The sequence below is a fragment of the Xenopus tropicalis genome, chromosome 6, assembly GCF_000004195.4.
Source record: "Xenopus tropicalis strain Nigerian chromosome 6, UCB_Xtro_10.0, whole genome shotgun sequence".
Lineage (NCBI taxonomy): Eukaryota > Metazoa > Chordata > Amphibia > Anura > Pipidae > Xenopus > Xenopus tropicalis.
The window spans coordinates 8,961,937-8,984,233 of NC_030682.2; the positions used below are offsets into that span (position 1 = coordinate 8,961,937).

General features: G+C 42.4%; 1 protein-coding gene across 1 annotated transcript in view; it reads left to right on the forward strand.

The window, feature by feature from the left end:
- The window catches only part of vipr1 (vasoactive intestinal peptide receptor 1), a 136,260-nt gene that overhangs the window by 47,809 nt on the left and 66,154 nt on the right, over positions 1-22,297 (forward strand). The gene's annotated exons all lie outside the window — the stretch shown is intronic.

Consider the following 22,297-nt stretch of genomic DNA (forward strand, 5'->3'; position numbering starts at 1 on the left):
AATGTAGACCAGTAACCTTGGTGGAGGAATGTAGACCAGTAACCTTGGTGGAGGAATGTAGACCAGTAACCTTGGTGGAGGAATGTAGACCAGTACCCTTGGTGGAGGAGTGTAGACAAGTACCCTTGGTGGAGGAATCTAGACCAGTGACCTTGGTGGAGGTATGTAGACCAGTAACCTTGGTGGAGGAATCTAGACTAGTACCCTTGGTGGAGGAATGTAGACCAGTACCCTTGGTGGAGGAGTGTAGACAAGTACCCTTGGTGGAGGAATCTAGACCAGTGACCTTGGTGGAGGTATGTAGACCAGTAACCTTGGTGGAGGAATCTAGACTAGTACCCTTGGTGGAGGAATCTAGACCAGTACCTTAGTGGTATTGATGTCCATTGCGTTTCACACTTGGGTACTGTACACGGATTACCTGTTTGGGGTTGATATCAACTGTTACTCTTAGAAGAGATCAGTGTTACCATGGTGGTGAAATAAACTTCTACTCACACAGAAGTACTGGAATAGTTGAATTCTAAACTGAACTGGTACTTATGTATATTGCATTGATCTTCTACTGACCTTCTTCCCTCAGGAGTTCTAGTTGAAGATTGCCTTGGAAATATTTATTTCCATTGCTACTTATTGAAGAGGACTATATAGAGATTACCTTTGGGGTCTTAATATCTTCTGGTCCTCCCACTAGGGTTTTAGTAACATTTTCCTTGGAGGTTTGGATGTCCGTTTCTGCTGACTCAAGAGTAGATAAATTTGTAGTCTTGGTGTCAAGTGGTTTTCTCTGTTCTAGTAACAGATTACTTTGGTGGTCTTGATTTTCAGTGCTGCTTACTCAATAGGACTACATAGAGATTATCTTGATCTTGATATCAACTGGTCCTCCAACCAGGGTTTTTAGCTAAAGGTTTACTCTGTGGTTTGGATATTAGTTGTGCTTATTCAAGAGGACTATATAGAGATTAGCTTTGGGATTTTGATACCAACTGGTCTTCCCACTAGGGTGATAGTTAAATAGGGTGGTCATTTGCTGCTTACTCAAGAGGACCACATAGAAGTTGCCTTTGGAAGCTTGATGTCCACTGGGCTTTCCACATAAACATTATATTGGATGTCTTGATATCCATTGCTGCTTACTTCAAGGGAGGAGAATTTACCTGTGGGATCTTGATGTCTACTGGGCTTTCCACATAAAAGATGACCTTAGTTGTCTTGATATCCATTGCTACTTACTTCAAGGGAGTATACATTACCTGTGGGATCTTGATGTTTACTGGTACACTTAATAGGGTTGTCTTGATATCAATTGCTGCTTACTTCAAGGGACTAGACATTACCTGTGGGAGGTATCTTGATGTCTACTGGTACACCCAATAGGGTTGTCTTGATATCCATTGCTGCTCACTTCAAGGGACTAGACCAGGGATCCCCAACCTTTTATACCCATGAGCCACATTCAAATGGAAAAAGGGTTGGAGAGCAACACAAGCATAAAAAAGGTTCCTGGTGGTGCCAACAAGAGCCATAATTGGCTATTTAATAGGCCCCATGTGGACTGGCAGCCTACAGAAGGCTCTGTTTGGCATTATATTGGGTTTTTATGAAACCAAAACTTGCCTCCAAGCCAAGAATTAAAAAATGAGCACCTGCTTTGAGGCCAATGAGAGCAACATCCAAGGGGTTGGTGAGTAACATGTTGCTCACGAGCCACTGGTTGGGGATCACTGGACTAGACATTACCTGTGGGATCTTTATGTCTACTGGTACACCCAATAGGGTTTGAGTCAAAGATTTTAATGGAGGTTTTGAAATCAGTTGCTGCTCACTTATACACAGATTACCTTAATCTTCATATCAACTGACCCACCCACTAGCATTCTAGGCACATTGGTTACATTGATGGTGTTAATATCAATTGCTGCCCAATAAAGTTCACTACCTATGCATTATCTTGATGGTCTTGCTATCAGCTCTTGCTATGTGTAGACAGAGGCTACTGTGTATTTATTCACCGCTATTGGAAATTAGCATCGCTGCTTCTCAACAGACTGTGATGACTTTGACTAATCGCCCTAAATTGCTATTGGCAGCCAGCCTATTTAGGGTTTTTCACATGTTTGCCTTGAATGTTGAACAAAGAGATCAAGGTCACAGATAATGTGCTTTTTTTCGTCTTCAGTTGACCTTGATTAGTGATGACTTTCCCTTTTTTTTATCCCGTGCCAACATCCCATAAGCTGAAACAATAAGATGAGCATCTTCTTTACAAATTGTTCCCCTCTGACAGTCACTGAGGCCTTTTCCTCCAATTAAGTCAGCCAAAAGGTTGGCCAACAGGTCTTGCCCTCTGTTTTTGTACAGTAGCTTTTACATTACTAAGGAACCTCGCCTGTTGGATAATTATTTTTCCAACTTCTTTCCAGTAAGGAAATCAATTGTATAATAAGAAAATATGTATATTTTATAAGCAGCGGGTTTTATCAGTCACTAATAAATTGGCCCCTAAGTCTGAAAGTATCAAGAGAAAGCCTAAACCTTCTTCTTCTTTACGGCTAATGGAGATAAGGCTAATGGAGATAGTCACCCTCGATAGATCCCTTTTCAGACTAAAGGTGCCCATACACCTTCAGATCTGCTCGCTTGGCGATGTCGCCAAGTGAGTGGATCTTCTCCCGATATCCCCCACCTACGGGTGGGTGATATCGGGAGAATCCAGGCCCTGGGGCCAAACGATCGAATTATAACAATGGGTATAGGAAAAGGCGGTCCGGGGACTGCATCAATGAGCCGATGTGGTCCCCGATCCAACTAGATTTTCTAACCTGCCGATCAATCTGGCCGATTTCAGGCCAGATATTGGTCGGGCAGGCCCGTCGGTAGTGCCCATAAACTGGCCGATTAGCTGCCGAATCTGTCTAAGGGACCCATATCGGCAACTAGAATAGGCCCGTGTATGGGGACCTTTACTGCTCGGAAATGCCTTTCCACTGGCCACAATTGGAGTCACCGGTGGAAAGGCCTACACGTCGCTTAGTGGTACCAATTGTCTTAGCTAAAATTCTGAGACAATTTGCAATTGGTCTTCATTTTTTATTACCGTGATGCTATCTATGAGATTTGATCCAGTTCCTAAGATGGCTCGTGAGTTGGTATCAGTCTCAGTATGACTGTGCTTTCTGCTGTTTGTGGCAACCGCGTCTATTCAAGGAGGAAGGATCCCTAGAAATACTCAGGCTTATTGTGTGCACGGGGCATTGGCCGCTTATCATTAAACCAAACTGAACAGAGTTATTATGTAGAGTTTCGTCCAGATAAAGGGCAACAATAGGCTCAGCTCTGCTCCCCTTTGGTGCCATAAAGAATGCAAATTCTCAGAAACAAACCTCAAACAAGTGGGAAATAAATATTGATCCAAAGCAAGTGTACCTGGGGTACTTGGGCAGAACTACCTGACTTCTGACTGTGCTGATTATTGACCAGTATATACTGTACATGGATTGGGGGAGTGGTGGAATGTCCTTTAGACATGGAGATTCCGGACTTGGATTTCTTACTATTGAGTGCTATTCTGATACCTACTGGGAGCTGCTATCTTGCTCCCTTCCCATTGTTCTGCTGATCGGCTGCTGGGGGGGGGGGGGATATCACTCCAACTTGCAGCGCAGCAGTAAAGTGTGCCTGAGTCTGAACTTTCAGCCAGCACTACACATTAGACCCGCTTTCAGCTAACCTATTGTTTCTCCTACTCCCATGTAACTGGAGGAGTCCCAAGCTGGACTTGGATTTCTTACTATTGAGTGCTATTCTGATACCTACTGGGAGCTGCTATCTTGCTCCCTTCCCATTGTTCTGCTGATCGGCTGCTGGGGGGGAGGGGGAGGGATATCACTCCAACTTGCAGCGCAGCAGTAAAGTGTGCCTGAGTCTGAGCTTTCAGAAGGAACCAGCGCTACACATTAGAATTGCTTTCAGCTAACCAATTGTTTCTCCTACTCCCATGTAACTGGAGGAGTCCCAAGCCGGACTTGGATTACTTACTATTGAGTGCTATTCTGATACCTACTGGGAACTGCTATCTTGCTCCCTTCCCATTGTTCTGCTGATCGGCTGCTGGGGGGGAGGGGGGGATATCACTCCAACTTGCAGCGCAGCAGTAAAGTGTGCCTGAGCCTGAGCTTTCAGCCAGCGCTACACATTAGAACTGCTTTCAGCTAACCTATTGTTTCTCCTACTCCCATGTAACTGGAGGAGTCCCAAGCCGGACTTGGATTTCTTACTATTGAGTGCTATTCTGATACCTACTGGGAGCTGCTATCTTGCTCCCTTCCCATTGTTCTGCTGATCGGCTGCTGGGAGGGGGCTAATATTTCCCATACTCTCTTGCATACCCCCTTTGTGCTTTATGATCTTTGTTCTAGATATAAATGGGTCTTGGTAGAACCTTAACAAAATAGAGGGAAAGAAATAGGATTTGTGTTGTTTAGCCCAAGTCAACATGTGTAACCTAAGCAGCAGAAAAGAGATAGAATGAATAAAGGCTGATACAAGCCTGACATATCTATATATATATATATATAGTACAGCAGCATTATATTTAGTAATTCACTTAACAGCGTGCTGCGGTGCCAAAATTGTTATTATTCTAAATTGTATCTGGCTTCTCCGGGCCGGGAATAGCTCAGCACTTAACTCATCAGAGTATTTGTTTGTTTTTTTTCCCAGTCTGTGCTTCTGGTGATTCATTTATGAAACAAGGATGCAGTTGTTTCTATAAGAAAATAAAATGACTGTTAATAATTATTATTTTTATCTGATAGATTAGCCAGGAAAGGAAAGTTGGCGAAGTGTGGGAGTCGGGGCGGTATTTGTGTGCCGGCCAATGGCTGTACTTCGTTTGCATTAAGGGGGAAGACACACGGAGCTACTAGTAGCAGCTACTTGTTGCAGCTACTAAAACAGACAATGCTGATCATTTACTGATAATTGTCTCTATGTGTGTTTAGCAGAGGCAATTCTCAGTATTGTCTATGGCAGGGGATTTCCTGGCGTTTAGTAGCTGCTACTAAGTAGCTCTGTGTGTTTTCAACCTAAATTCTAGCAGATTTTTGAACAGTTTGTGATCTTTCAATTTAGGGGCATTTTCCAGGGGGAACTCGGGGAAGCATATTAATCGAAATAATATAATATATACAATATAATGCACCGAACCCCCAAACCCACCCCGACGGATTCTGCCGAATCCAGAACCGAACCTGAATCCTAATTAGCATATGCTAATTATGATCAGGAATGCTAATTAGCATATGCTAATTTATTCTAATTGGGATTTGGATTAGGTTCGGCCTGGACCGTGGATTCGCCCAAAAATGAATCCTTCAAAAAAAGGCCCTGAACCGAATTCAGGATTCGGTGCATCCCTAATATATAATACAGGTATAGGACCCATTATCCAGAATGCTCGGGACCAAGGGTATTTCGGATAAGGGGTCTTTCCGTAATTTGGATCTCCACACCTAAAGTCTACTAAAAAAATCAGTACCTGTACTTGATCCCAACTAAGATATAATTACCCCTTATTGGGGGCAGAACAGCCCTATTGGGTTTATTTCATGGTTAAATGATTCCCTTTTCTCTGTAATAATAAAACAGTACCTGTACTTGATCCCAACTAAGATATAATTACCCCTTATTGGGGGCAGAACAGCCCTATTGGGTTTATTTAATGGTTAAATGATTCCCTTTTCTCTGTAATAATAAAACAGTACCTGGACTTGATCCCAACTAAGATATAATTACCCCTTATTGGGGCAGAACAGCCCTATTGGGTTTATTTAATGGTTAAATGATTCCCTTTTCTCTGTAATAATAAAACAGTACCTGTACTTGATCCCAACTAAGATATAATTACCCCTTATTGGGGGCAGAACAGCCCTATTGGGTTTATTTCATGGTTAAATGATTCCCTTTTCTCTGTAATAATAAAACAGTACCTGTACTTGATCCCAACTAAGATATAATTACCCCTTATTGGGGGCAGAACAGCCCTATTGGGTTTATTTAATGGTTAAATGATTCCCTTTTCTCTGTAATAATAAAACAGTACCTGTACTTGATCCCAACTAAGATATAATTACCCCTTATTGGGGGCAGAACAGCCCTATTGGGTTTATTTAATGGTTAAATGATTCCCTTTTCTCTGTAATAATAAAACAGTACCTGTACTTGATCCCAACTAAGATATAATTACCCCTTATTGGGGCAGAACAGCCCTATTGGGTTTATTTAATGGTTAAATGATTCCCTTTTCTCTGTAATAATAAAACAGTACCTGTACTTGATCCCAACTAAGATATAATTACCCCTTATTGGGGCAGAACAGCCCTATTGGGGTTTATTTAATGGTTAAATGATTCCCTTTTCTCTGTAATAATAAAACAGTACCTGTACTTGATCCCAACTAAGATATAATTACCCCTTATTGGGGGCAGAACAGCCCTATTGGGTTTATTTCATGGTTAAATGATTCCCTTTTCTCTGTAATAATAAAACAGTACCTGTACTTGATCCCAACTAAGATATAATTACCCCTTATTGGGGGCAGAACAGCCCTATTGGGTTTATTTAATGGTTAAATGATTCCCTTTTCTCTGTAATAATAAAACAGTACCTGTACTTGATCCCAACTAAGATATAATTACCCCTTATTGGGGGCAGAACAGCCCTATTGGGTTTATTTAATGGTTAAATGATTCCCTTTTCTCTGTAATAATAAAACAGTACCTGTACTTGATCCCAACTAAGATATAATTACCCCTTATTGGGGGCAGAACAGCCCTATTGGGTTTATTTCATGGTTAAATGATTCCCTTTTCTCTGTAATAATAAAACAGTACCTGTACTTGATCCCAACTAAGATATAATTACCCCTTATTGGGGCAGAACAGCCCTATTGGGTTTATTTAATGGTTAAATGATTCCCTTTTCTCTGTAATAATAAAACAGTACCTGTACTTGATCCCAACTAAGATATAATTACCCCTTATTGGGGCAGAACAGCCCTATTGGGTTTATTTCATGGTTAAATGATTCCCTTTTCTCTGTAATAATAAAACAGTACCTGTACTTGATCCCAACTAAGATATAATTACCCCTTATTGGGGGCAGAACAGCCCTATTGGGTTTATTTCAGGCCAAAGTTTTATAGCCAAAACTGGTAATCAATACAGCTGATCACTAGGAATCCCGTAGAGAAGGGAGCAGAGATTGCTGGTGTTTGAGAGGGACGTTTATGATTTACTGAGTCCCTATGGATTAGTCTCTTTTACTTGGATGGTGATTGCTTCAGAAGCCACTGGCTAAATATGCCATTTCCTAATGCTTTATCCCTGCCATTTTAATTATTTGAAATTCAAGGCCATCTCATCCAAAAGCGCATTATGTACGTTCTAATAATCCATATGGTTAAAAAAAATATGGATTTAATCCCCTGCTGAAGATACGTCTCGAGCCAGCAAATCGCTGAGTTTAGAGAAAGCTCTGTAGAACCAGTCAATTCCCCTACGTACCAATCAGAAGATATAAATGCGCGTTGCCACCTTTAGTAATTAGCCGAAGCTCATCTCCAGATGGAATAATCATGAAAAAAAAAATTCAGGAAATCACGTTGTATGATTTGAACCCCTTGCAATCAGCAAAAATTCTGGCTCTCAGAGACCTGTTACTTTGCCTTTAAAAAGTCCCCCTCTACTCCACTCATTAATCTAAATTAGTAGCACCTGTCCGAGCTCTTTAAAGACATCTGTCCCCCCTACAGTCAGTCAGACTCCAACTACTACCATAAGCAAGGCCAAAGAGCTGTCAAAAGACACCAGAGACAAAATTATGGACCTCCACAAGGCTGGAAAGGGCTACGGGGCAATTGCCAAGCAGCTTGGTGAAAGTAGATCAACTGTTGGAGCAATTGTTAGAAAATGGAAGAGGCTAAAGACGACAAAGGACTGGGGCTCCATGCAAGATCTCACCTCGTGGGGTATCACTGATGATAAGAAAGGTGAGGAATCAGCCCTGAACTACAAGGGAGGAGATGGTCAATGACATGAAGATAGCTGGGGCCACAGTTTCAAAGGTCACTGTCGGTAGAACACTACGCCGTCATGGTTTCAAATCATGCATTGCACGGAAGATTCCCCTGCTCAAGTCATCACATGTCCAGGCCCGGCTGAAGTTGGCCAATGACTATCTGGATGATCCAGAGGAGGCATGGGAGAAATTCATATGGTCAGATGAGACCAATGTAGAATTTTTTGGTCTACACTTCACTCGCCGTGTTTGGAGGAAAAATAAGGATGAGTTGCATCCCAAGAACACCATCCCTACTGTGAAGCATGGGGGGGTAACATCATGCTTTGGGGGTGCTTTTCTGTGAAGGGCACAGGACAACTGCACTGTATTAAGGAGAGGGTGAATGGGGCCATGTAATGTGAGATTTTGAGCAACAACCTCCTTACATTGTCATTGTGTTCTTACATGGGACTTGGAGCTTTCTGGACCTGCCAAGCTCACTATTTTGGATTTTGCTTCTTCAGACCCCCGGTAGCAACAAATTCCTATGGATGTAAATAGTTTTGATTTTCCACCGTCCTCTCCCAGAAATCCACGGCAAAGGCATAGACTCTTCCTAGAACCAAGACTGCTTTTGTCCATATGTCAAGATCTTCATCAGGACATTTGGCCAGTGGACTTGGGAGGATGATTTTTGGTTGTTAGTTGTGTTCTGTTCATTCTTTCTTGTGAAGTTTTTAATAAAACACATAAAAACCCTCAATCAGAGCATTGAAGATAGGTCGTGGCTGGGGCTTCCAACATGACAATGACCCAAAGCACACAGCCAGGATAACCAACAAGTGGCTCCATAAGAGGCATATCAAGGTTCTAGAGTGGCCTAGCCAGTCTCCAAGCCTAAACCCAATAGAAAATCTTTGGCGGGAGCTGAAACTCCATGTTGCTCAGTGACAGCCCCAAAAACCTGACAGATCTAGAGGAGATGTGTGTGGAGGAGTGGGCCCAAATCCCTGTTGCAGTGTGTGCCAACCTGGTCAGGAACTACAGGAACCGTTTGGCCTCTGTAATGGCAAACAAAGGCTTCTGTACCAAATATTAACTCTGATTTTCTCAGGTGTTCAAATGCTGTCTCTCACAGTGGGAATGCACCTTCAATGTGAACTTCAGACCCCTCCATGATATCTAAGTGGGAGAACTTGCAAAGGGTGTTCAAATACTTACGTTCCTCACTGTATATTGTAAAACAGAGGGAGTTTATTCTGCCCGGGTCAATCGGGAAAAAAATCTAATCTATAGTTTTGCTTCCACAACTGACTTTTTTTGAAAATATGATTAAAAATCCGTATCATTTGGCAGCTGCTTACTCTCCGGCACAGCATATCCGATGGTTAAATATTTACAAATATACATGACTAGTGAAAACTGTCCGACGGAAGGCTCCTCCGCCTCGCACCACGGGATGGATCGGTTAACACTATTACCATTGTTATTTGACACGAGTCGTAAATCAAATCTTGACTGCGGATCTTAAAAGGAAGAAAAATGATGTTGTGTTCATAATGGTTTGCATGCAAAGGCAGAATATGTATAGACTGTGTTCCTACCTGGGAGTCCCAGGATTGGCTAGCCAACGGCACAGGTTCCGACACTGGGAAATATCCACTTAGCTTAATAATCATACCCAACGCTTTGGTTCTTATATTATTTTCTAAATCTAAGTGGAACATCAAATGGCAAATGCAAGTTTTTGCTGCAATTTGAGATACTGAAGGGAATAAAATAACAAATTCTAATATTTTTGAATTTGGATTTTCCCACAATTTACTCGTCATATTTTATCGATCAAAATAGGGTCAATCGATAAAAAATCCTGTTGGGTTTATTTAATGGTTAAATGATCCCCTTTTCTCTGTAATAATAAAACAGTACCTGTACTTGATCCCAACTAAGATATAATTACCCCTTATTGGGGCAGAACAGCCCTATTGGGTTTATTTCATGGTTAAATGATTCCCTTTTCTCTGTAATAATAAAACAGTACCTGTACTTGATCCCAACTAAGATATAATTACCCCTTATTGGGGGCAGAACAGCCCTATTGGGTTTATTTCATGGTTAAATGATTCCCTTTTCTCTGTAATAATAAAACAGTACCTGTACTTGATCCCAACTAAGATATAATTACCCCTTATTGGAGCCAAAACAATCCTATTGGGTTTAATTACTGTTTAAATAATATTTCTAGTGGACGTAAGGTAGGAGATCCGAATAATGGAAAGATCCCTTATCCAGAAAAACCAAGGTCTCAAACATTCTGCATAATGGGTCCTATACCTTTACTTTTTTTGTGGCAATCACATTTTTTCTTTTATTAACGATATAGAGTTTTTACAATCTGAATTAAAAAAAAAAAAAAAAGTTGGTAGTCAAGGAAATAAAAAACAGATTTGTAAGGTTGTATGAAAAAACTCTAACTCAGAATAAGAAGATTGAGATGTTTGCTCGACCAGGTACCTGGGCTGCCTGCCATTGGCTTGATTAGCAACCGTCAGATATAGCAACCTGAAATTGGTTGAATTTCCAGACTAAAACGTATTCAGTTGGCTGCCTTTGAGATCAACATCTGATGATCCTGGGAGTTTTGGTCTTTTCTCTGAAGGTGGAAATACTCTGTAATAGAATCTTCTGTGTTGCCGTTGGTGCAAATGTGGCCTTTCCCTGAGATATTTGGTTGTAAGTAGTGTTGGTTACTTGAGTACAAATCAGTCAGATGAGGTAGGTGCTACTGAATTTCGGTGGCATGATTGTGTTGCCCCAAACATCTAAGGAGGATGGTCAACCTATGGTCTTTCCAGCAGCCATGTCATAATAGATGATTAGATTCAGCTGTGGACGTATTACCAGTTGCAGATACAGGTATAGGACCCATTATCCAGAATGCTCGGGACCAAGGGTATTCCAGATAAGGGGTCTTTCTGTAATTTGGATCTCCAAATACTAAAATACTAAAAAACCAATAAAGCATTGTTTTGCATCCAATAAGGATTCATTATATCTTAGTTGGGATCAAGTACAGGTATTGTTTTATTATTACAGAGAAAAGGGAATCATTTAACCATTAAATAAACCCAATAGGGCTGTTCTGCCCCCAATAAGGGGTAAATATATCTTAGTTGGGATCAAGTACAGGTACTGTTTTATTATTACAGAGAAAAGGGAATCATTTAACCATTAAATAAACCCAATAGGGCTGTTCTGCCCCAATAAGGGGTAATTATACCTTAGTTGGGATCAAGTACAGGTACTGTTTTATTATTACAGAGAAAAGGGAATCATTTAACCATTAAATAAACCCAATAGGGCTGTTCTGCCCCAATAAGGGGTAATTATATCTTAGTTGGGATCAAGTACAGGTACTGTTTTATTATTACAGAGAAAAGGGAATCATTTAACCATGAAATAAACCCAATAGGGCTGTTCTGCCCCAATAAGGGGTAATTATATCTTAGTTGGGATCAAGTACAGGTACTGTTTTATTATTACAGAGAAAAGGGAATCATTTAACCATGAAATAAACCCAATAGGGCTGTTCTGCCCCCAATAAGGGGTAATTATACCTTAGTTGGGATCAAGTACAGGTACTGTTTTATTATTACAGAGAAAAGGGAATCATTTAACCATGAAATAAACCCAATAGGGCTGTTCTGCCCCCAATAAGGGGTAATTATATCTTAGTTGGGATCAAGTACAGGTACTGTTTTATTATTACAGAGAAAAGGGAATCATTTAACCATTAAATAAACCCAATAGGGCTGTTCTGCCCCCAATAAGGGGTAATTATACCTTAGTTGGGATCAAGTACAGGTACTGTTTTATTATTACAGAGAAAAGGGAATCATTTAACCATTAAATAAACCCAATAGGGCTGTTCTGCCCCCAATAAGGGGTAATTATATCTTAGTTGGGATAAAATACTGGGTACAGTTTTGTTATTACAGAGAAAAAGGAAATCCGTTGTAAAAATCGGAATAATTTAATTAAAATGGAGTCTATGGGAGACAGGCTTTCTGTAATTCTGAGCTTTCTGGATAAGGGGTTTCCGGATAACGGATCCCATACCTGTACAACTCCCTAGACCAGGGGTCCCCAACCTTTCTTACTTATGAGCCTCAGTCAAATGTAAAAAGACTTGGAGAGCAACACAAGCACCATAATAGTTCATGGAGGAGCCAAATAAGGGCTGTGATAGGGTGCATAGAGGCTCCTAATAGCCAATCAGCTTACAGGGGGCTTTATTTGGTAGGAAATCTTGTTTTTATTCAACCAAAACTTGTCCCCAAGCCAGGAATTCAAAAATAACTCCCTGGTTTGGCGGCACTGAGAGCAACATCCAAGGGGTTGGGGAGCAACATGTTGCCCCCCGAGCCACTGATTGGGGATCACTGCCATAGTCCAATAAGGAAGGAAAAGTTATTTCCACTAGGACCCTTGCTGTGTCCATCCTGCAGTCCAATACGTGTTTGGCTTCCTACTGCCAATGTAGATATAATATATTGCTTTGATCATAAATATTTTCATGTCATGGTAACTGTTGGTTAACTGTTGTTGGGGGTCATCACTCACAATAGGACCTGTTTGCATTTCAGCTTCCTTTGTTGGATCTAGACAGAATGTAACCTCTGGCCTGTTTCATCTGGAAACTATGAGTCAAGACAGTGATGTATATATTTGTATTCCTACCGCCTTCAATTTATATTTCTGCAGCAATGACTGTGCTAGAATAACCGAGGCCCACAATAGCACCGGATCGCTCCGGTCAGAGAGGCACGCAGAGGAGAGGTGTACCATTAATAGGCTTCAAAGGATCATGATCGCTAGAACTAAAAGTATGCGGGTATTTATTTAAGGAGCAAGGAGGCGCCGATGAATAAAAATAAAGATCTTCCACTGATCAGGTGGGATTGACAGCCTGAATGTAGGAGAATGTACACCAAGGTGCAAGTCTCCAGATCTGAAAGGACGTCTTTTAACACTAAAGAATAAAAACAAGCAATGTAAGAGGGGTTAACTGTTTTTCATCTAATGTTATGATTAAATATAGTTTCTAAAGTTATCATTAGAGGACCTCAACCACTAAGGTTGGGCTATGTTCGGAATCGACTTGGAGGTTCTGGGAGAGGGGGAGGTCCAAAGGCTGGAATCTGTAGATAGTGACTGAGGAATGATAGGCCTCTCTGGCTTGACATAACACCTCAACTCCTAAGGTTGGGCTATGTTTGGAATCAACTTAGAGGTTCTGGGAGAGGGGTAGGTCCAAAGGCTGGAGTCTCTAGATAGTGACTGAGGAATGATAGGGGTCTCTGGCTTGACATAACACCTCAACCCCTAAGGTTGTGCTAGGCTTGGAATCGAGATGGAGGTTCTGGAAGAGGGGGAGGTCCAAAGGCTGGAGTCTATAGATAGTGACTGAGGAATAATAGGCCTCTCTGGCTTGACATAACACCTCAACCCCTAAGGTTGGGCTATGTTTAGAATTGACTTGGAGGTTCTGGGAGAAGGTGAGGTCCAAAGGCTGGAGTCTGTAGATAGTGACTAAAGAATGATAGGCCTCTCTGGCTTGACATAACACCTTAGATGGAGACCTGAGGAGCCTAAAAATAAAGTCCTTCTGTTTAAAATGTTTATTGCTTGCAGACTAGCAATGATGAGGTCCATGATTGATAAGGTCCATGATAGCTTGCCTCAGAGGTGAGAAGCAGCTAGGTTTTTCAGAGCAAGGACAACTGCCATCCTAGGAGTAGTAGGAGAGGGGGGCCTTGGCAACTAGGAAATCAGCTGTGAGCCTAAAGCAGACCTGGTAACTTTGTAAACTACCAGTACGACTATGTGGTGCCCAGTGGCTTGCATGTGTTAGGGAGATAAAAAGAAGAGTTGGTGCCTTATCAAGCGGACCGGATGGCACAATTCTGTGCTGGGCATAGATAGTGCTGTTTGTGAGATGGATAGAGAGATGTGGAAAAACATAATAACCCAGTGGCAGGAAGGCAGAACCAAGTGACTGCCCCCAATGACTGTGATGGTGATGTTGTAATAAAGAAAATTCTTCTGGTTCACAAGTGTGTACAACTCTTCCTGGACACAGTAAAAACCTGAACTCTTATTTCAAATAGGTGCCCAGTTATGTTGTACCCTAATGCACACCAGTGGCGGGACAAGCCAGCCGGGCAACCCAGGCACGTGCCCATGAGCTGATGAAAGGGTGGGGGAGGTTAGCAATGAGCCGGCATTGGGGGGACAAGGGCCCGGACTAGGGGTAGGTAGGGGATGCTGTACCTGTAGGCACTCTGAAATAAACCTATTCGCTAGTAGGGTGTTAAGCTGGTTCTTTATGGGATGTGGGATTCCATGTCTATTGCTTATATTTATACAGTACAAGTGAATGTACAGACAGTTAATGCTTTGTGTAGTCCCTTGGCTCTAGCATTTGATGTTGATTTATTAATAAGGAAGGAAATAATAACATACTGTGCCAAGATAGGGCTAATTGCATGAAATACATAAGCTTTTAAATACATGAACATGACTTGGTAATGAAAAAAAACCAAAAAATACAATTGGAGCCAAGTTTGCTTTGACACATGGGTACAAGGCACATCATAGTACAGCCTTATATTCAATGGGAAAAGGTTAAGTAAAAATGTGTTTAAATAGACTTAGTGGGACATTGTGTGCTGAGCCAAATGTCTAGATCAATGATCTCCAACCTTTTTTTACTCACCAGCAACACTCAGATGTAAAAAGTAGCCCCATGTGGACTGTGGGCCTTCAGGAGGCTCTGATTGGAGTAAAACTGTGTCTCAAAACTCCAAGCCAGAGTAACTTCAAAATAATTTACCCTTGAAACTATTGGTGGAATGATAGGTGCACTCATATCTGTAAATGGCTAATGAATTGTACTCATCTATATACAGAAGGAATGTGCTTTAAAAACTAATGTTTTTGGCTGATTTTTGGGAAATGTTTCAAAAAACCCTACTAGTCCCGCCCATCTGTTCCACTTCCTGCTGCCTCATTTCCCAGGCTGTGCAGGGGGGCTGGCAGCACTGTAGGATAGGAACCAATCAGCAGCTAGGCTGACCTGATAGGGAACTGAAGCCTGTCTGTGCTTGTGTGACTGCAGGGTTGTGATTGGCTCTCCCCTTCCTACTGTGCTTCTGGCAGGGACCGTTAAGACACGCCCACCCCTCATGTGAAACCCAGACAGGGACCTGAGAGGATCTATAGGGAGCTCCAATAAAGGGGCCATTGTTACAGATAGGGTTAATGTTTAGCCCAAAGTGAAACCAGCACCGGATATTATTCATAATTGCCTACAGGGTTAGGGGTTTCATTGATCCAATATGTCTCCTTTATAGCACCCTGTACCCTTAATGACCCATAGACTGCAGAATCTATCATGCTGGAACTCAAGTTATAGCCTGCCAGCTCTCACAAAAAAAAAAATAGCCTGGAGAGTTTTTCTTAAAGTTTTTCTTAAAGCAAACGTTTAGGCTCTTGTCATCCAATCATTGTTACTCAGCTTGTTATTATTTATTTTCCAACCTCTCTGCCTCCTGGGGGGTCAGTGACCCTCGATACCATCGACATGCCTGAGGCCGTTATGGTTTGTCATTCAATCTTATTCTCTCCGGCATTTATTCTGCTTTATTCATAGCAGCTGAAATCCAAAATGTGGCCGAGCCCCACTGCCCGTGTTATATTAAATACGATTTGTATCTGAAGCTCTTTATATAATATATATTCCAACTAGTAAATCATTGTTTATTGCTACAGTCTTTAAAGTACTGTAAACTGTGGTTTTATTGTTGTGCTGGTAGCGCGCTTCCTGGCAAGAAGCGAAACGCGCCGCTGTTATTGCACTTTATCTTAATCCCATATTAGCTTTGGCATCTGTACACGGAATGGCTGGAAGTCCCGATTATTTCTGCTTTGTACTTTAGAGTTGCGGCATTTCTGAGGCTGGAGATAGGAGGAGGCCAGATTTAATTCCATTTAGCTGTGCTATAAAGCTATTTGGGGTTTACCATGGCTCCCGTTGCTCAGCCTGGTAACACCTCACGCGTAGAACATTCGTTTGGCAGAACCAGATGTGCGTGTGAGGTGTTACCAGGCTGAGCAACGGGAGCCATGGTAAACCCCAAATGTCTTTGAAAATGTAGGTCCATGGCCTAAGACAGCTTGGCTTGCTCAGAAATGGGGAGTGGCCAAGGGTCAAAGGGACAGACCATTGGTAAGGCCAACGCAGTTGGGGTCGGTTCTAGCTAGAGGTTTATACTGAGTTTATGGTCATCAGAGCAAGGCCAAGAGGTAATGGCACTCCAAAACACATACAGGCAAGTTGATTGGCTCCTGGTTCAGATTGGGTTGATCTGATCATTTAGCCCCAGGCAAACAATCCAGTCCTAATGGGGGTCAATGAAGACCTGTCAGGAGAGGACTATTGTGGTTCTCCAAAGGGATTTTCTGCCTGATAGAAATATGGTTGATCTTTGGACAGACCATTGGTAAGGCCAACGCAGTTGGGGTTGGTTCTAGCTAGAGGTTTATAAAGAGTGTATGGTCAACAGAGCAAGGCCAAGAGGTAATGGCGCCCAATGGCTGTAGTAACGAGTAGGCAGCGTGCAAGAGAGAGTGGGCGGGGGATAAGAGGTAAGTACCTTTTATCCCCCGCCCACTCCCTCATGCCCACTGCCTGCTCGCCACAACAGCCATTGGGTGCCATTACTAGTGATGAGTGAATCTGTCCTGTCCCGTTACGCCATAAAATTCGCGAAACGGCAAGAAAATTTGCAAAACAGATTTGTCACGAATTTTTTTGGTCCTCCACGTCTATTTTTGTCGCCCATGCCAAATTTGACGCGAATCCATGCCTGGCGAAAAAATTCGCTCGTCACTAGCCATTAACTGTTGACCTTGCTCTGATGACCATACACTGATGACCGTACACTCAGTATAAACTTCTAGCTAGGACCAATCCCAACTGCGTTGGCCTTACCAATGGTCTGTCCAAATATCAGCAAAAAATAGTTGACCAGCACAATGAGTTTAATGCAAGCGGGGCTGTCCAAATATCAAGTATATTTCTATCAGGCAGAAAATCCCTTTGGAGAACCACAATAGTCCTCTCCTGACAGGTCTTCATAGACCTCCATCAGGACTGGATAATTTGCCTTGGGCTAAATGATCAGATCAACCCAATCTGACCCAGCCTTTGGAAAGACCTCTATCAAATTTGTGCACACATGAGGGATACTTTTACCAGGAGCCAATCAACTTGCCTGTATGTTTTATGGTGTGCAGAAGGACCCCTGCTTCATCAATCCCATGACATAGAGTATGGCAAGCAAAAATAACTATTCTGGATGAAATCAAAGCATTTTTCTAAAATGTGAAGGCCATAAATTTATGGGTTCTTTTATCACCCATTGGATTTATGTCCCATTCTGACTCCAAACATCTGCATAGTTTCTGTTGGTTTCCTTTCAGGGCAAATAAACATTACGTCCACATTTAAGGGCAAGTTCTGAGAAAATTCTGAGAATTCCACTCTCCTCCTTAGGGAAAGTGGTATCTGAGCGTATGAGAGACGCAGCTTCTTATGGAGGTCTAATGATAATGAGAGTGTAAGGGACTCACTTAAATCAGCGGTTCTCAACCTGCGAGTCGGGACCCCTTTGGGGGTCAGAAGACCCTTTCACAGGGGTCGCCTAAGAGCATGGGAAAACACATATTTCTGATGGTCTTGGGAATCATTTTATGGTTGGGGGTCACCACAACATGAGGAACTGTATTAAAGGGTCGCAGCATTAGGAAGGTTGAGAACCACTGCTCTAGGGGGCAGAAATTCCATCTGTTTGGGAATCTTCAAACATATCCACTGTCCTAGTGATTAAATCAACAGGCCTATTCATTGCACTGAACAAAATCCAGCCCCTTAGGTTAGGAGTGCTCTGATTCGCTCTAAAGATGGTGGCGCCCATGGTGGCAGTGTGATTCTTGCTCTTCATGTGGACGCACCGCCATGACATGTGTAGCCCCTGGACATTCTCCATCCCAAGTCCATGAAGGATGGCAGAAGTAGGTCCATGTAACCCCCAAAATGGGACCTCGTGAAGGTTATAGTTAGATGCCATGTTAGCTCCTAAAGTTGAGTACTCTAGGGTCGTGGTTCTCAACCTGTGGGTCGGGACCCTTTTGGGGTTCGGTCGCCTAAGACCATGGGAAAACACATATTTCCCATGGTCTTGGGAATAATTTTATGGTTGAGGGTCACCACAACATGAGGAACTGTATTAAAGGGTCGCGGCATTAGGAAGGTTGGGAACCACTGACTTAAATATTTGAGTAAAATGGGAGTCATGAGGTCAAAGTGATGATCCAGGATCCAATACTACGTTTTCAGATCCACTGTTTAGACAGGGCATTGTTGTATCCAGTGCAAGGGTGCTCCACATATGGGTGCAGCCTGCTGGGGAACCCTGGAACTATCACAACCGTCAAGATGGTAGCAGCTCTAGGGTTCCCCTGCATTGGATGGTGCAATTTGGAACAGAAGGTGAGACAGATACCGTGGAGCTACAAAGAATGACCACACGGATCTTGAATGAATAGCGTCAAGTCACACAATGACACAATATTATCGTCATAAATGAGCCCCATAATGACATGAAACCAACGACGCTGCTCTATGTACAATCCGGTCAGACTCGAAAGAGCTCCATGTACACGCTGGGCCCCATATTGGGGGTGTTTGAATCATTTTTGTTTAAAATGGCTGACAAATGTACTGTTGGACTGGCCTACTAGAAGATTGGGTAGGAAAGTTGCCATCAGCCCACCCCGGTGTCCACAGTTGAGCTATATAAACCTATTCCATTGGGCATAACCATTGCTAGTGCCCTAGGAGACCTAGTGCGACTCCGAATCTTAGGGTGCAGATCCTGGGCATTAGATAGGTAAACTTCTCTCCATACTGGCTTTAACATTGATCATATATTGTTATCTCCCGCCCCCCCCCCAAAAAAAATCTAAATTTGACACCTTGTGTCTCAACCACACCTTTTGTCTCAACCCTTTCTCCTTGTAGATTGTAAGCTCTTTTGGGCAGGGCTCTCTTCCCCTCCTGTATTGGTTACTGATTGCTTTATATGTTACTCCCTGTAGAGTGTAAGCTCTTTTGGGCAGGGCTCCCTTCCCCTCCTGTATCGGTTACTGATTGCTTTATATGTTACTCCTTGTAGAGTGTAAGCTCTTTTGGGCAGGGCTCCCTTCCCCTCTTGTATCGGTTACTGATTGCTTTATATGTTACTCCTTGTAGAGTGTAAGCTCTTTTGGGCAGGGCTCTCTTCCCCTCTTGTATCGGTTATTGGTTGCTTTATATGTTACTCCTTGTAGAGTGTAAGCTCTTTTGGGCAGGGCTCTCTTCACCTCCTGTATCGGTTACTGATTGCTTTATATGTTACTCTGTATGTCCAATGTATGTAACCCACTTATTGTACAGCGCTGCGGGGTATGTTGGCGCTTTATAAATAAATGTTAATAATAATAATAATATAGTAATAGGAACAATAATGAAACCTGTTTGTGAAAAAGATTTATTTAGCATCTAGTATTCTGTATTGCAATAACCACGATAAGCGTAACCCTCACAGCGTTCATCCAGCTGTCAGCCGGTGAATGGGCCGCCACCCGTCCCTGCACTAACAATATCCCCGAGTCTCATTTCATTCTTCCTTTCAACAAAAGAAAAGAAAATGTTGAAAAACCCTGGATGTCTCTGCCATTAATTTTCCACCCTTATAGGCAGAGAAAGAGCCAGCGAGCATTTCTTTATCTGATTTATCCTTTGGCTTTTGCTAAATGCTCCCAGTCAATTCCAGACACAAAGGGAAGAGAAAAAAAAAAAGTACAGTTAAGATCTCTAGAAACCTCCATTTCTCAAGTTTATGTTGTTCTTGGAAGATTTAGATTTACAGCCCGAGGTCTTAGCCGCTGCCACATAGTGACCGGCCATTTGTTTGCATTAACCTTGTGCCGCCATCGGATTTAAACAAATGAAGAGAAGGTAAGAAAGCTGAGAGACGGCACTGAGTAATAGACTCGGGGGGGGGGTTAATTTAATCATTGCTCCTGAGGGAGCAAAACGCGTCGAGCTTTTTTGGCCTTGTACACTTCTCCGAAATTGTGAGTAGCCTGCTCTATGCAGCTTTGGTTCCTAATAAACGTTGTGACACTATCCCGTGTTTCTTTTGCCATTATATCCTATTGAGGATCCTGGTTCTACCTTCAATCAAAGTTCCACCTTATCTATTTTGTGTCCTCAGCCATTGATATCTGGTTAGCATATATATATCACTAGCACTAGTGGGTGTGGATTTACCGTGCATACATCACACTATTGTCAAGTTTGCCTTTACCATCTGCACTATATGTGTTTTATTTTTGTGTTTTTTATACGCTTCCAGTATTGCATCTGTATACATTCTTGAGACCTAATCAAAAGGGGTTGTTTAAGAGGGAGCTGCATACATTTGGACATCTTAACAGCACCGAAGATTATACACAAGAGAGCGCTGAGTACCGGTATATTTTTATATACCACTTGTTCAGGGGGCGTTAAGCCGGACTGTTGTTGTGGGGCCCAAATCTGTTCATTATGTAGGGCCGTGATCCCCAACCAGCGACTCGGGGCAACATGTTGCTCCCCAACCCCTTGGATGTTGCTCTCAGTGCCCCCAAACCAGGGAGTTATTTTTGAATTCCTGACTTGGGGGCAAGTTTTGGTTGGATAAAAACAAGATTTCCTACCAAATAAAGCCCCTGTAAGCTGATAGGGTGCATAGAGGCCCCTTATAGCCAATCACAGCCCTTATTTGGCTCCTCCATGAACTTTTATGGTGCTTGTGTTGCTCTCCAAGTCTTTTTACATTTGACTGTGGCTCACGAGTAAGAAAGGTTGGGGACCCCTGATGTTGGGTAATGTAGGTAAGCTTGACCCAAGGGGCACTCGTAGGTTAGGGCAGGGATCCCCAACCTTTTATACCTGTGAGCCACATTCAAATAGAAAAAGTGTTGGGGAGCAACACAAGCATGGAAAAAGTAAGCAAATAAGAGCTATAATTGGCTATTTGGCAGCCTATAGAAGGTTCTGTTTGGATTTACACTGGGTTTTATGTAACCATAACAAGCCAGAAATTCAAAATTGGCACCTACTTTGAGGCCCCTGAGAGCAACATCCAAGGGGTTGGTGAGCAACATGTTGCCCCCGAGCCACTGGTTGGGGATCACTGGGTTAGCAGGAATCAATATAGTCCCCTGTTGTGCATGTCAAAGGAAAGTGCTATTGGCAGGCAAATGATAGACCCAGCCTGGCACTGATTGGTCAAATGGAAATCATTTTCTTCCAACCAATCCCTTGTTTGGATGTCCTCTAATGGTCTGAGGTCTCCAAGGCCGATAAGTAGCTTGCTGGTGGATCACTACCAACTGGCTGGGGGAATCCGTTCAACCTGATCCAACTGAAATCATTGGTAGGATGTGATAATTATTAAATTACTTTTTAGGGAACCTTGCCCACCATAAGGCATATTTCTTATGTGTATTTCATGGACATATTCACCATCCAATAAAAAGTAGATATAACAGAAGCCCTAAGGACTGTGGGTCTTATTACTGTAAATCTGGGTTTATATAAGGAGGATAGAATACTCAGAACTCAGTTACCCAGAGGCAAACAGATTTGTGGGGCACTAATATATAAATAATATAGGAATTTCTGACCGATAGCATTTCCTAGCCAAGGAAGCTGAAATCTAGGAGTTTGTTTTTGAGCGTTGGGATATTGTAATGTGTTTTCGAACATGCGTTGACTCCCATTTGTAATGGAACCCTGTAGGCACAAATACATCATAGCATCAATGTTGTCTTCACTCGTGTCTAAGCACCATCGACCGAGGCAGAATTAATGGAAATCCCACAGTCAACATCACCTTTCTCTCCCCCATTAATCATTCTGCAAGGTGACAGGGAACCAGATCACTCTCTCCAATATTTTCCCCATTTATTTTCCCCGTTTCCATGTGAAAACTCCAAGGCACAAATCCCACCTGGAGACAAAATAACCATGGATGGAACCCTACTTTGTGTGCATTAAATAATGATAGAAAAAGAAACT